At 37.7% G+C, this 16,147-nt stretch overlaps 1 long non-coding RNA gene across 2 annotated transcripts in view; it reads right to left on the bottom strand.

Moving 5' to 3' along the window:
* LOC126471898 (uncharacterized) overlaps positions 1–16,147 on the bottom strand; it is a 449,404-nt gene that overhangs the window by 49,341 nt on the left and 383,916 nt on the right. For both annotated transcript variants that reach the window (XR_007586366.1, XR_007586367.1), the window contains exon 2: positions 6,149–6,208. This is a non-coding gene — a long non-coding RNA (uncharacterized LOC126471898). The remainder of the gene's footprint in view (positions 1–6,148; positions 6,209–16,147) is intronic.

The raw sequence follows: 16,147 nt of genomic DNA, 5'->3' as shown, positions 1-16,147 counted from the left end.
CTTTCGGACCCCCCTGGCACAGCTCGCGGACCCCTAGGGGTCCGCGGACCACCTGTTGGGAACCACTGGTCTATAGCATTACATCTGGAACGCTTCGATTCTTTTCTTTTCCTCATTCTCCACAGTCCATCATTCACTACCATGCAGTGCTGGGCTCTAGACGTACATTCTCGGAAAGTTGTTCTTCAAATTGAGGCCGATGTTTTGAAACTTCGAGACCGGGCTGAAATGTAATGCCTCTGAATTTTCTATATGAAAACTCTAAACCCTTCTTAAATAAAGCAAACGTTATTAACGTTCTACATCTTTAGTCTCCATGTGTACATATTTTCAGCCCTTTGCCACTAAAGGGCTCCGGTTGTAGCGTGTAAAATGGCGGTGTGTAAAGTACTACCCCACCACGACATTACAGAACTTGGCCTCCCGTGGCTCTTATCGGAAACACACAGCGACGTTACAATAAACAAGTACAGTAGTGACTATGGAAAACGCACCGCATGATTCCAAGACAGTTGTGCGGACACTATCAAGTGTTTTAGCATGTCCTCGTGAAATACCATGTTAAAAACTCACGAGTAGCCGACCGAAGCCCCCTCACTCCCAGGTACAGTAATATCATAGTCGACCAATCAGTAAGTCGGTGCGTGAGCAACAGCCTGCTGTAATTGAATTTCGAATTCTAAGAGTTCGTCAACATATGGAGCACCTTCTCCTTCAGCATGAGAATGCCAGAACACACACGAGCGCCGCGGCGTCCTAAATAATCTGACGCTTTGGGTTCTCTATCATCGATCATCCTCCATACACTCCCGACTTCGCCCCATCCGATTTCCATCTGTTTGCAAAACTTAAAGAACGTCTTCGATGACGTAGTAGAAGCGCAGGTGAGGTTGTGCTTCCGTCGACTAACAGGCTACAGACACGGTATCAACATACTGGTCTCTCGTTGGGGGAACTGTGTTCGTCGCCAGGGCGATCGTGTTGAGAAATAAATATACAGACATGAACAATAAAGATGCAGAACGTTAATAATAAGTTTTAAGAGTCTTCGCAAAAAAAAAAATCGGATGCGTTATTTTTCAGCACGCCCTCGTAATAGACTTCGTTTGGTCAGGAGTGCCCTCTTTGACTGTACTGGTCTTCTTTTGATGTTCTCCTTGCTTCGTCAGTCATATCTTACATCGCAGTTTATGTGGTTTCGTGTATCTTGATGTGGCGTGGTAGGGAAGAATACCATCTGCAGGAAGTCCAGGAAATAGTGGTCGGAAATTATCCACGACAGCACAGTTTGTACACTGATATTTACAGCAGTGCGTATTACAGTGCCAGTTCCCTACTTTGGTGTTATCCGCCGATGAATTCACATGTTGTACAGACGACATTATGCACTAACAAACACTCATTTTTTCACAGACAAAAATCCGCATGCCGAAAGTATTTTGTGCTAACCAGTAAAGGTTCACTATAAATGTGCGTGTCTGATGATGAAATGCCATGCCCCGATTCCATTGATATCGCGGGAACGCCATATTACCTAAATGCTGATGTGCCTTTAGATCTGCGTGTGCTCGTGTCTTAACTGTTTTCGTGTTGGGTTTCAGAAGTTGAGAAGTAAACCCAAACAGAACTTAGCCCATAAGGGTGTGGGAAGTCAAGATACCATTGCAACACACCAACGCACGTCAGTTAATCGATTTCTAGAAGACTGAAGATAACATTTTTATGTCATTTCTTTAATGAAAAATGCGGCGATGATTTGACGTAAATGCAGCAGAGTGAAACTTAGGCTCTTCAATTTAAAGAACTTCCCTGCCAAAAACTCTCTCTCTCTGACAGCGGATCGAATCCGTACTTAACTGGGCAATGCAGTGTCAAGTGAACTATCCTAGCGTAAGTTACACCGTACCTCAAATATTTATAGACTGAAACCTGACAAAAAAAACGGTGTAGCGGTAGCCCATATACGATAAATATTTTTAACTTCTTTGAAAGTCAAATGTTTTAAGTATACTCAAAGAAAGAAGCTCTTGGATGGGATGCGCGCCTAGATCACCTCACTGCCTCACAAATTAGCGTTCTGCTCGTGAACAGTAATAACAAGCACTTTCGAAATTTTATAGTAATCCGTACATGCAGCCAGTAGGTGAGCAGAGCGACTATGTCGGTAGTTAAGATCCTGGACACAGTTTCGGGATAAGTGGAGGTCTATCTTATCTTATCTTTCGGACTGGATTAACGGTTCCAATTGTCAGTAACTCTTTCCTATTTCTCAACTTCCCTCTCTCTCCTATCCAGTGATGTAGCGTAGTTTCACTCAGTGTCTATCATTCTACCCACATCGACTTTACGAGACTAAGATTTCAGACAAGCAGAGCAAAAATTCATTTAGTTGTAGATATTGACGCGAGTGCCTTTTTTTCTTGCCCTTCTTATTCGTGTTATACTGTGACGCCTGTGGTCGGCTCATCTTCGAGATCCTTGATATCAACTTCATAGACTTGATATACGTTCAGATTTCATAACGTTGAAATAAATCTGAATATTAGTACAATCACTGCAAGTTCTTCATTTATTTCTTCTCTTCCATCGCAGCAGTTTTCGTTAAAGAAGTGAAATAGCTAATGTCATATTCAGTCTTTCAGATATCGATTAGTTCTCCATTAATGATCTGTGGAAAATATCAGGAATAACACTAGCCGAATCATTATGCTTTCCCATTGAGCTTCTCCGACTGGAAAGTCGACCACATCATTTGGTCAGCTGTAATTCGTCGTGGAAAACGTGAACTATTTTCTTTCTCTGAGTAAGGTCGAAAACAAACAACTTAAAAATGTTTATCGGGCATGGACTCGAACTAGACCCTACGACTCTCTCTAAATATTTGAATCGGGTTGAAACTTATGCTACGATATTTCACTTGACAGTGCACTACCCGTTAAGTACGGATTCGGTTCGCTGTCAGAAAGAGAGGGCGGGAAGTTCTCTCTGTTGAAGAGCAGACTTTTCACTGTGGTGTATTTACGTCACTCCATCGCAGCACTTTTCGTTAGAAATGACATACATAAAGTTATATTCAATCTTTCAGAAATTGATTAGTTCATTTCGCCGAAAACTGTAGCAAGAAAGCTTCAAATTAATTTTTTTTACAACATGCAACCAATCGTTGATTCATCGGTGAGATCAGAATGATATGTGAATGAATACCTAAGTTTCAATGGCGATGATTTCAGGGGCAAAATATCACACCCCGGAAAGAACAGTGCCACAACTAAAAATGCAGTACTTGAGAAAACTTAACTTAAGGAATTAATTCTATAAAACGTATATTGAAACAGTATAAGCTTCTTTTAAATTTGAAGTAAGTATTGTTGACAGTAAATTCCATCATATTTTTCAACCACGTTAGAGCACTCCACACGTATTTTTCAGTGGCAAGCTGAAAATTGCCGTTCTCCCACTTGTGTCATTTTTCTTCGCGGGGTGCGATTTATTTTCAACGAGGAAGTTCTCTGTGTTTACTGAACATTTTTAAAACTGCAAAAATTGATCACCTTATTACGTGACTACCAAACAGAGAGACGTATTTAATAATATAGAAGAACTTGATAGGTATGTGTCATTTGGTTAAGTATGGTAAAATTAATGAACGGAAACCGTAGTGTTCCTGCTACGATTTCGATTGCCTGTTGCACCCATGACGTACTACTTTGAAAATGGTGGCAGCCATGCATGATTGCAACTTAAAAACACTAGTGCCGTTACTGTGACATAATAAGGTGAAGTGAGAAAAGGTTTTGATAAATGACAGAAACAGTAACTACTCACAAAACAGGCTGTATCGAGAATTTCGTTGTACCTAGTCACAGTGTCCTAGTTGCGGTGGTATTCTCTCCCGTGGATCGAATGAGGTAGCGCCGGAGTTAATGGAATCGCAGTGGGAAGAAATATGATTCAAATCATAATTCAGCCATCCACATTTAGATTTCCCATTGTCACCTTAAATAAATTGAAGGGAATGTCCGACCGAATCCTCCGCAAAGGACATTGCCCATTTTCTTTCCCATCATGTCTAATTTATGCGCCTGCTTCGTCTCTAATGACCTAGTCATTGATGCGGCGTGAGTACTGTTATTTTAAAACCCCACTTTCATCCATGCCATGTATGTATATCCCTCAATAAAATACCTTCCTAATTATTCTAGGATTTTTCATATGCTCTCAAGGTACAACTTGAAATCATTAATTTTAAATACATACATAATACATTAAAATATGTATATTTGCTGGATAACAAAAAAGATGTTACACAAGAGAGGAATCGCTCCAGAAAGTGTTCGAAAACGTTGCTAATCTATTGCAAGAAAATGTGTTTAATGGTAACAACTACGCATCATATAAATTCAGACGTACATTTTGTCACGTCTTGGCAGAGTCAAAAAAATTCAAGCCGTTCGGCAGGTCTAATGGTTAACTATCAGTGGAATCTTTTAATTGAGAGGAGGAATTTCTTCAGCTTTTTTTTAACATTGATGTCGTTTTTTATTTAATTTTTATGCATTGAACGTTGATAGCACGCCATCAATGGAATATATACGAGACCACATAGAACAACGACCTCACAACTAGGCCCTTATAGGCGCTAAAGACATTCGACAGTCGTCCAATTTCAGTAACTTGTTTAACATACTTCCTGTTTTGTACTACTATCTCGCTGACTTAATCGAGCTGCTGATGAGGGCTTCGATATGGCTGCCAGAAATATTATTTCAACTCGTATTTAGTTCTGAATTATATCTCAGGAAATAGTAGTAGAACAAGGGAGACTCATGTGGACCGTTTCGACATTTGCAGTCGCTTAGATACTAACTTATAACTCAATATATTTGATTGTCTCGTCCATCTGTTTCTATGAATATCAAGAACGTGTTGGTTTTATTATTTTCCGTATGAAAAAGGTGGATTACTATTTTTAATTCTACAGCCACTGTTTCATTTCCGTTAGAGTTCACAGTTCACCTCATGAAAAATGCTGTTGCTCGTCATAACAGTTTGACACAGTAGTATTCTTTATTTGTCACTACAGGACTCCAGGCAAAAATCGACTTCTACTATTTATTTTCTTGAGAATCTTAATATCTAGTAATAGACGATACTGCAACTTACACGGTTTGCATTTGTCTTTTGCTCAAGAGTGTAGACGAGATACAATATATCCATTTGACAGTTTTCTATGAATCACATTATGACGTAACATTTACCTTTGAAAATGATGGAACGACGAAACGAGTAAGGTAATTTTGGAAATAATTAAAAGGTACAGTCAAGACATTTGAAAGTTATTAAAGTGCATAAAGTGGCCGATCGTCTCATAGCATTTTCATGAAAGTTGTAGATTACACAGAATAAGTTACCTCGGCTGCCACTGCTCCATCTAGCATTAGTAACACAAAACGACTATTGTGTTTTGTTCAATGGAAAATTTCCTCAGTATTGTTTGATTACTAACAGTTTATTTTAGGTTCTTGTCCTTAAAGTTCATTAGCTTCCATAATAGCACCCGAGCCTACATCTGCAGCACATTATTCGTTTTCGGCATGCATGCAATGGGATTGATGAAACTGTTTCTGCTTCATCATATTCTCAGATAGTCTCGTATACTAACGCGAGAGGTAGCAAATAAAGAGAATTATTTCTTTAAAACATATCTATAGTACAGTTTAATGAAAATTGCAGTTAAAATTCGGAGATTATCAGTGAGTGTCATGTAACATCTCTGGAACAAACAAATGAGTCTTTTACGCAGAACACGTTATTTTGGTTGATTAACCGTGCAGTCAAAACGTAAGTTCAAATGGTTCAAATGGCTCTGAGCACTATGGGACTTAACATCTGAGGTCATCAGTCCCCTAGAACTTAGAACTACTTAAGCGTAACTAACCTGAGAACATCACACACATCCATGCCCGAGGCAGGATTCGAACCTGCGACCGTAGCAGTCGCGCGGTTCCGGACTAAAGCGCCTAGAACCGCTCGGCCACCGTGGCCGGCCAAAACGTAAGTAAATAAAGTAAATAGTGTAATACAAATATGTGTGAACAGTTTTATAATCAGGTGGTTTCGTAACCTACAGTGAAAGTATCGTACATACCGTTTAATCCATGACAGCCAGCTGCTACTATACGTTGTCGTGACATAGCTTTCCAAGAAGCTGAAAGAAAAATGAAACAATGAAATTAGAAACGTAACTCAGGATGTTTTAAAACGTGTGTAGATTAATAAAAGGGAGGAATGAGTTAATGGTATTAATAAATGCTTGGCAATATCAAAACGGCGATTGAGTCACAGTGAATTTTTGTAGCTGTAGTCTTTAGCTCTTGTTATGGAGCGTCATATTATAGCGTTCCTGTCGTCTTCTAGGTTCTCAGCAGAAGGCTCTTGCAATTGGCATCACAGATGGTTTCTGAGATCAGTCGATGCGTCTGTAAGTCTGTCATGCTAAGAGTAACTTGGATTTTAGCTTCAGCTTTAAAGATTTTAACAGTTTAAGTACCACTCTATCAATTTTTACTACATTGTTTAATATTTTCGTTACTAGATTTGCTTCTAAATAAGGAATATCGGTGGCTACCGTCCACATAGAGTGATTCTATTTTGTGTAATTTCTCACACATTAATCGTTTGATACTTGAGAGTAAAATCAGCTTCAGTCTGTGACAACAAAATTTTCTACCTATGAGTAACTATTTTACAGTTTCCTAAGTTTTAAACAATCGGCGGCTAAGGGAAACAAGGAAAGACAGTCTGTACCAGAAAAATCCGAGATACTACTCTCGATCGCTCTCATAATTTTTGTGTTCTTTTTCACTTCTCTCTCCTGCGTCGATGGTTTATGTAAGTGAAAAATGCCAAGTTGCACTGTCGTTCGGCGTCTACACGAAATCAAAGCTTTTATTGTAATAGACTGGATACGTCAGTTCATAACTTAAGATGAAGAAAATGCCATACAATGTCCTACTAGTAAAGCACTACAGTGTTCAAATCACGCTTCTGGTTTAGCATAGTTTCAGCTTAACGTTTCTGGATCATTTTTCGTTAAATTGCTGCAATGTTTTTAGTTTTCGTTCGAGGCTGACGAATTAATTTGTGCAAACCACACTAAGGGAGACACCATCTGTATAACGGGCTAAATTTACAGTCAGTAATGTTGGTGTTTTGTTTCCTGCATTCTGTTACACAAATCGCTCTTTACAAGGGACGCTTTAGTAGTACCAAAACTAAATTTCTGAGATAACGATACATAAAAAACAGTCAATAAGAAACAGCAAACCCAATCTCATTATAAATTATATCACACATCCTTAAATATTTGTAAATTAATTTTAACAGGGTCACAACCAAGCAGAATTCTTGCATCAAATATAAGCGCATGTAGTAGCCATGACATTTAAAAAATTAAAAGATAGATAATAATTGTGAATTGGTGCCCAACCGGGACTCCTCACCTGCATTCAGATGGAATTTAAATATCACACACTACTAGCACAGGCTAAGTAAGAACAACTTTCATCCGTCAACAATCTGTAAATGTGTAGCTTAAAACAACACAGCTGATTGTTGCTGAAATCCATTCCATTAAAACAGGGAAGCGATAAATCGAAACCGGTGTTTTAGTTCTGAATAACCGGTATTTTTCGGGATTTGTATAGCCTCAATTATAACGCGTGATCCTGATTTTTTACTAACAAGCGAGTAAGAAACCTGAAATATCCATAACAGTAGTGCAATTTTTTTTCATCTTTAAATAATTTTTTTAAAAAAGGAGTAATTTTTATTCATAGAATTTGCTTTGGTTTGAAATATTGTGTTATTGTAGAAAGTGGGAGAAGCGATCACTGCCATTTTAATAAAAATCCCGACAGAAATGTGCAACAATCACATGACATAAGAATTGGTATAACATTGCTGAGACAATAATGTCCATGTTGCTATGTGTCGCGGCTTAAGGAACGCGTGTACGTGCAGTGAGCTAAACTTGCCCCCACATGGTCTATTTGGTAGTTTCTCGCTGTCGTCGCTGGACGTCCGTCACATTGCAGAAAGACACCAACCCAAGTCTGGAAATATTTTTGCGAAGTCATGTAGCAATGAAATAATGTGTTTCATTGGCTTTAAAAAATTGACTTATCTGTCATTTCTATGAGATAATAAAAGGGAAACGAAATTCTGGTACCAGTAATAAATTTTCACAACAATTCATTCCTAGTATGCAATAAGAACAGAAAATGCCTGATCTGCTGTATCTACAGAATATGCCTCTATCTACTTGTAACCCTTAAAAACGGACAAATTAACACGAAAAACACAATTCTTCAACTTCAGTTGTCACCAGTCAGCACTGACTACCGATAATGACCAAATATTGATATGATCCCCAAATACAACATGATTTTTGAGCACAGTTTCAAAAAACTAGAAGCAATAGAAAAACACTGGCGATTTTTTGTTGTATTCGACCACTTATCAATTTTCGAGAAAAGCAGCGAACAGTGGGTGGAATAACTTTTCTTTTATTTGCCTGTTTCATTGTTTTATGTGATTCAATGTATATTGAAACTGAGAGAGTCGAAATTTTTCAGTCTTTGTTCGATTTTTATGTTTATTACAGGAAATAATAGGAATATAAAACGAAAATCGGTTATTTCAGAATTCGGTTATTTGAGCGGTTTTAACAGTCAGGTTAACCTGGCGTGGAAAAAAAAAGATATAGCCGAAAATCGCTTGTTTCAACGATAACCGCCATCAATACATCAGAACGTATGATCGCTACTTATTTTGGTGTGTTGCATCTCTCAGTCCGCTTGTTTCAATGTTTTGATTCAAATTTCGGACTGTCTGGATTAAAGAAGATTTTGCGTACAGTTTTCTTTCTGTGTTGGAATCTAAGAAAGTCTCTTACAGCCAACGCTATCATACTAACAAGAAATAATAAAATACAATTGAATAAACACTTTTAAACTTGTTAACAATTTCACACGCTATGGAAGAAGGAGATTTTCAGTTCGGTTCTCATTTTTAATTATAGTCTGAGGAAGTCTCTTACAGCCAGTAAAAGTGGAGGTTTAAGTTTTCCTTATAATTTGCATAATTTCTTACTGTTCTTCTCCAACATTAACAAACTTACTGAGGTCGCCAGGGAACAGTTCGTTTCAATAAATCTTACAACAGAGTATGTACGGAATCACAGAGATTTTCGCAACGGAGGAAGATCTAAAAGAGGAGATGTTAATTCTATAGCTACAATACCATTACGCAATATTAGCAAAGTGTGTATTTGTCTGTAGTCCTTTCACTTGCATCTAGAGGACTCCCGTCTTTCTTTGTTCAGTACACCCTGGCTGAATCTAACTAACTCTTCGTGTCAAATTTGCAGCTGGGATTCCAGAATGACTAACTGTTCAATCGTAAAGGATCTCCTTAACCAAAACATGTATTATTTTATTTCGCTTACTGTCCAGTGTTAGTATTTCCTGCATTTTTTATATAACGCGATGTGGTCACTTCTTCCGTCTTATAAAAACTTCAAGAGGCTCGCTGATCTAATATCTGTCTAATACAGAAAGAATTTTCTTTATTTTACAAGATGTGAGTGGAAATGATTCAATAGAAGAATAGAGAGAAGATTTAATTAACACTTACTTGAATTTCGGGCAGCAGTTGAAGGAGCCTTGTAAATGTGCATAATAATGTTGTTCACAGTTCAGTTGCCCAATCTCTTTCATGAGCTAAAAGTATCAGATTAAAAATGTTAAAAAGTAGTTACTTATCCTCATCCTTGCGATCTTCAAAAAGGGAGCGAAAGACTGAAAGTATAAGAATCGCTATCCCGTTGCTTTTGCTACGAGTTGAAATACTGCATCAAAGGGACAGACAATCGAGAACTTAACTACGGAATATTTTGCGAATACAAATTTCAGCATGTTATGCATTAAAGTTCCGTAATTAATTTCCTATGTACTAGTTGCAATGAATTATTGATTAACATGAAGCAAATTTTTAGCATAGTTTTACTCTGCGTAATGATTGTGAAATCGAAAGACGTGGGACGTAACACTGATTTTGTACATTTTGAGCATTTTTGTAGATTTCAACCTTTTTTAACATAATCAACGATATCAGCATTTAAACTGTCAAAAGATATATTAATATTTCCCGTAAATGATGTCTTTTTGCGGGCAGAACGTATCTAATTTCCTCTTTGTAACAAGAGGTTTGACTACTGCAAGTGAAAGAAACTAACATTTGTAATGATTTTCAGATAAACTTTCTTTATCGCAGTGTTTTAACTTAGAGCTAAGAGATAACAGAAATACTGCGTGTATTGTAAAACGGTCAGACAGAATTATTTCAGTTTCGTGTATAAGTTTTAGATCATTATTCGTATTATAAAGTTCATCATCTCGTAGTTTCATAGTATAATACGGAAATGACAACAACTAGAGTTCAGTTCTAGCTGTACAGCTGCCTTGTTTTAGTATAACGATATAAAATTGAGGGAAACACTTAGAAGAACATCGAATACAGTCTTTGAGAAGCGCGACTGGAATTTAAAATAGTCACTGCTCAAAAGGCAGAGATTACTGAAACGTATGCAAGTAATGTGAAACTTGAGTTTATCCCGGCGCACAAAATGGGAAACAACTTAAATGAATGCAGCCAGGCTACATCTTCTACAACCGCCGCTCTGATATTTTGGCAGGTGAACACCCCGCCATTTGCATGACACAAATGCAATGAGACAGAGCCGTTCAAGTAAATGTAAAATCTCTGTATGTGAGGCACATGCAGAAATGTGTCGTGTTTTTGCATCTGTTCCATGTACCAAGGTTGTACAGTTACTTGAACGGCGCTCCTCGTTGCATTTGTATCTTGGAAATGACGATGTATTCACCTATCGAAATATTGATGGTCCGGTTGTAGAAGACGTCGCCTGGCTCCATTCCCTTAAATTATATGAATGTAGAAGCATGTTAACTAATTTGTGTTTTTTAGTTAAGTACTTTATGTTGAAGTATGTCTGCCGTCAACAACACAGACGAAAATAATGAGTACATTAATAGTTCATACTTCACTTCTGCTTGAAAATGTTGCTCTTTAAGTGTTCACTCTTTATTTGTATGTTCAGTTAAAAGTTATTAAATTTATCCCTCGATTAAAAATTTTAAAATGTATAAATTTGTGACATCTGAGCGATGCAGCTTCAAAATAGTATGTCAGATTATTTACAATTTTCTGTACCCGGAGTATTCAGCTCGGAATCAAACTAGTTTCCACGACTTTACCATGATTTTAAGCGGTTTTAAGAAATTCTCTGTTCCATCGAAACTTGTTTGAACATCTCTCCTACTTTTGGTGAGTTACGTAGTACCAGCTACAGTTTGTTCGCAAATAATACGACGTATAACAAGTATCTGGAGTAATATTTGCAGAAAACAATGATCACTGCAAAAGCGAAAGCTTATTTGGAATTTTTACAAACGCTTCACAACTCTGCACGCTATTGTAGGACGAATTATATGTGGTTTAATATTTTTTCAGTGCGTATGGCAAATTTTGTAAAAGTTAAAGTATCTATGAACACACCTTTTTTAAATTTCTCTTCGCACAGCGTAATCTCAACTAACGAACATTTAACAACTTTTATATTTTAATACATACCACAAAAAGAATGGTTGCAAAGAAGCTTACAATATTCAGTTGCAAATTTAATTTGATACGTCTAATATTGAGTAGAGTAGTGCTGTAATTAAATTCAAGGTGTGATGAAGCAGGAAAATAATGAACGTCAGTTTAAGATACGATATCGTGTTCAGAAATATCTGAGTTCAGAATTATGTACGTAATGGTAATATATGAAGTGCAATACAATCGTAAATTTACAGCTACTTTTGTCAACTAATAAAGTTACATTTAGAGTATAGAACTACAGTTGCACCGTCCAGAATTTGGTCTTAACAGTATCCACTGAAGTACGAAAATCCAGTTACAAAGTGTTTCTCATCCGATTAACTATTCATGGAATCATTTTAACAGGGGATAGTCAGATAGAATCCTTGCAGTGTCTAGAAGTCCTTTAAACTTTTCGATTTATTTGACCTTTGATACTTGTAAAAACGTGTTCTTAGAACTGCATGTCCTTGGACGAAAATAAGGAGAGGATTTACTGAATGTAACATTTTGTGAAGAAAAATCACAAGATTGTGTTTCGGTAGCATAAAGTGCAGAATACTAATTGCTAATGATAATCAGCTGAGAGATGGACGTCTTATTACAGGATCACAGTCATTCATCAAGGTGATCGTCTAAAGGGGAGGACGCGTTGTCTATGATGTGTAATTTCGTAAGGTGACAAACTTACGCTGTTACAAATGGTCTGTTACAAATGGAGCACTTAGGGGCGTTGTTAAAAATTTCCTGTTACGTTTCTTTTCACGAGAACTTTTACAAGCTCAACTACAGTCTGGGTTTTTCGAAGACCAAGGCCTGATAGTCTTAATTTATGTATTTCAGAGGAGGCAAATCACGTAGAAAGACGCATGCAATGGCTTAAATGAGAAACTGCTTCACTGAGTGCGATGTCGTGGTAACTTTTAGTTGAAGCTGGGATAGTTAATGTAGCAAGAATTTAACAGTTCTAACGGTTATAATTATTACGAAGGTGTACTCTGTGGCAAACAGATGCCTGAAATGGAGATTACTATGATGCACATCATGCTCAACAGTTTCCGTAGACACGCCGCATAGCAAAGATAGGATATAACATCCTGTCTACAGAGACCTCCTTAAAGACAGAGCTCCAGCCTTGCGTCGTCCATACCGTGCTGTGATTTGGAAACAGTTGCTAATTATAATACACACGATAAATTACAGCTGTTATCTGTGTCAATCAGTTCTATTTTCTAGCATTTTCTAGAGGGCGTACACTCTCATCTAAAGGTGGACCGGTGGATTACATAACAATTCCTTTTCGTACATGTAGACAGTTGTCTCGCTTAGTCTTCATTTCGCCACAAATAAGTTTGATCGTGTCATTTGTTATCATAATATGGCACTCAAGTCATACTTCATAAATGTTAACAAAGCTACTTACAAGAAGTTCCAGCAACAACATGACTGACAGTTGTCATAAACGCACACGCGTTTCCTGAATGTCGTAGAAATACGAAACAAAAACAATCTCCAGATCATACAGTCCTAGAACTAAAGCGCCTTGTAAGTAAAAGAACATGGTCTTATGGAATTATCTTCTATGGCAGTACATCTGAAGTTAATTGTTCAGCAGAAGCGATCAGTAAGAAAAGTGCCTATAGCAGGTAACTACGCGTCCTGCAGACGCCTTTTTAAGGATCTTTTAATACTTACTCCTTAACGGTTTTTGATGCGGAGAATAAAAATACTTTTCAACTGAACTATGATATACACAGTCACAATACAAGCCACAAAAATAATTTTCGTGTGGACTTTGCCTCCTTGTTCCAGAGTTCGGGATGTAGTTATGTATTCCTATGAAAAAATATTCAATAAACTCCCATCGAACAGAATGCAATAAATCGGGAATGACTACCAGTTGAGAAAGAAAATTAAAAATATAAGTCATTAGGAACTCTTTCTATAGAATATCTCAATATTTAGAAATTGAAAAATTCTGACTGACACATGTCAAGTAGCCATATTTGTTATCAAGCTGTATGACAAGTAAGGATGAGGTATACAGGGTGTAATTTTTAAGCTGGCAGACCAGAATAACTCGAAAAATAAGCTTAACACGAAAAAATGTGTAGAATCCAGATCTGATTATTTTCGAGGGGGAAATCTGCTGGTGCTAAAATTAGCCCGCCACCCAAGCCCCTTGGGGATGGGGAGGGAGGCAACTTTAAAATTTCAAATGGGAACCCCCATTTTTTATTGTAGAATCAGATTCTACATAAGAAGCTACGTACATTTTGTCTTAAACATTTGTTTTGATTTGATTCTTGGTAGTTGGCGCTGTAATCCAAGAAAATCCATGTTCTCATTTTTGCGTGGAAAATGGTTCCGGATAAATAAAAAATACTTATTTACTTCGTAAATTTTGATTCGCTATAATTAGTCAGATGATTTGTTTGATAAAAGTTGTGTGGCGTCATGGCCACGAAACAAACAAAAGTTATCCGAATCTGCGGAAAAAATTAATATTTGGTCAACATTTGTAAAACTCTAATTCCTCTCTCTCAGACCCCACCCTAAGGGGAGAGAGGGACAGCTTTAGTTTTAGCGAATCAGAATTTACGAAGTCAATAAGTATTTTTTATTTATCCGTAACTATTTTCCACGCAAAAATGAGAACATGGATTTTCGTGAATTACAGCGCCAACTACCAAGAATGAAAACAAATGTTCAAGACAAAATGTACGAAGTTTTTAATGTAGAATCTGATTCTGCAATAAAAAATGGGGCTTCCTATCTGAAATTTTAAAGTTGCCTCCCGCCCCACCCCCAGGGGGCTGTGGTGGCTGGCTAATTTTAGCATCAGCATCAGCAGATGTCCCCCTCGAAAATAATCAACTTTGGATTCTACACATTTTTTCGCGTGAAGCTTATTTTTCGAGTTATTCTGGTTTGTCAACTTAAAATTTACACCCTGTATACACATAAACATAAGTACATATTAAAAATTAGGAAGCAGCAGTTTTTTTTCTCAAAGTAGCATCTGTGTTTCTAATTTACCTGATTATATTTAGTCTACGTAAACGTGAATAGCACTAAACAGTGAAATTATCGTTTACTATTAACACATTACACGCAATAAGTTTCTGTAATTTCTTTGTCTTAATAGTGTATACCAGGACTCGTTCCATATTCCTGTAGGTTCTCGTTCTTGTAACACGATGAATGGATGGATGAATGAATAAGCAGGAAGCTCATCTTGTTTCGTGTTTGTGTGCTATTCAATGATACACATGTGTGTATATACCAGCTCCCAGTGTTCTTTTTAATGGAAAAGCTTGTAAACAGTTTTGTCACTGTTTACAGCGTATGAATTTGGTGCCATAGTATGACAATAAACGGCATGTGATACCCTTGTTGTGGTGAAATGACGGCGGAGGCAGGCAATCCGCTGCATCCACGATAATGAGTTCTACTGTAATCCACTGACACATGTAACCCAGTGACACATGTGAAAGTTTGAGGGTGATCTTGCTCTATGTACAGAAAAATGTAAAATTATGCGCATGAGTAGGAGAAACAATCCTGTAACGTTCGAGTACAGAATTAGAACGGTGCAACTTGACACAGTCACTTAGATTAATTATCTAGGCGTAACTTTGCAAAGCTGTATGAAATGCAATGAACACATCGGATTGGTAGTTTGGAAGGGGAATAATGCTCGACTTCGTTTTATTGGGAGAATTTTGAGAAAGTGTAGCTCATTCATAAAGGAGAAGGCCTACAGAACGCTTATGCGACCCATTCCTGAGCACTGTTTGAGTGTTTTGGATCCCCTCCAGGTGGGAGTAAAGAAGACATCCTAGCGATTCAGAGGTGTGCTGCTAGATTTGCTACCGGTAGGTGCGATCGGCAGGCAAGTATTGCAGAGGTGCTTCGTAAATTCAAATAGAATCCCTGAAGGGAAGACGACGCTCTTTCCGCAAGGCACTGTTGCGCAGATTTAGAAAATCGGCATTTAAAGCCGTCTGCAGTACGATTCTACGTCTATTCCGCGTAAGGACCATGAAGATAAGATGCAAGAAATTAGGCCTCCTACGGGAGGCTTTTAGACAGTTCTTTTTCCGTGGCTGTGTTCGCGAGTGGAATAGGAGATGAAATGACTAGCAATGGTACAAGGTACCCTTTGCCACGCAGCGTGTGGTGGTTTGCCGAGTAAGTTTGTAGATGTAGATGTAGGAGGTGCGCTTTGGAATAAAATAAAATTAACTGACACGGATTATTATCTTAATTTGTCTTTCATACGACGATCAAATCATTGGAAGAGGATTGGTGTAGTATTCGGCATTGATTTGTTGAATGGAGATGACTTTCGTTCAGTTGAAGCGGTTCAATGAAAGCGCGTAGTGAGGTCGCAAACCGAATTTAACTGGGTGAGGGAACG

This window comes from Schistocerca serialis, chromosome 1 (genome assembly GCF_023864345.2).
Source record: "Schistocerca serialis cubense isolate TAMUIC-IGC-003099 chromosome 1, iqSchSeri2.2, whole genome shotgun sequence".
In the NCBI taxonomy this organism is placed as follows: domain Eukaryota; kingdom Metazoa; phylum Arthropoda; class Insecta; order Orthoptera; family Acrididae; genus Schistocerca; species Schistocerca serialis.
This window is presented reverse-complemented; position numbering and strand designations above follow the sequence as displayed.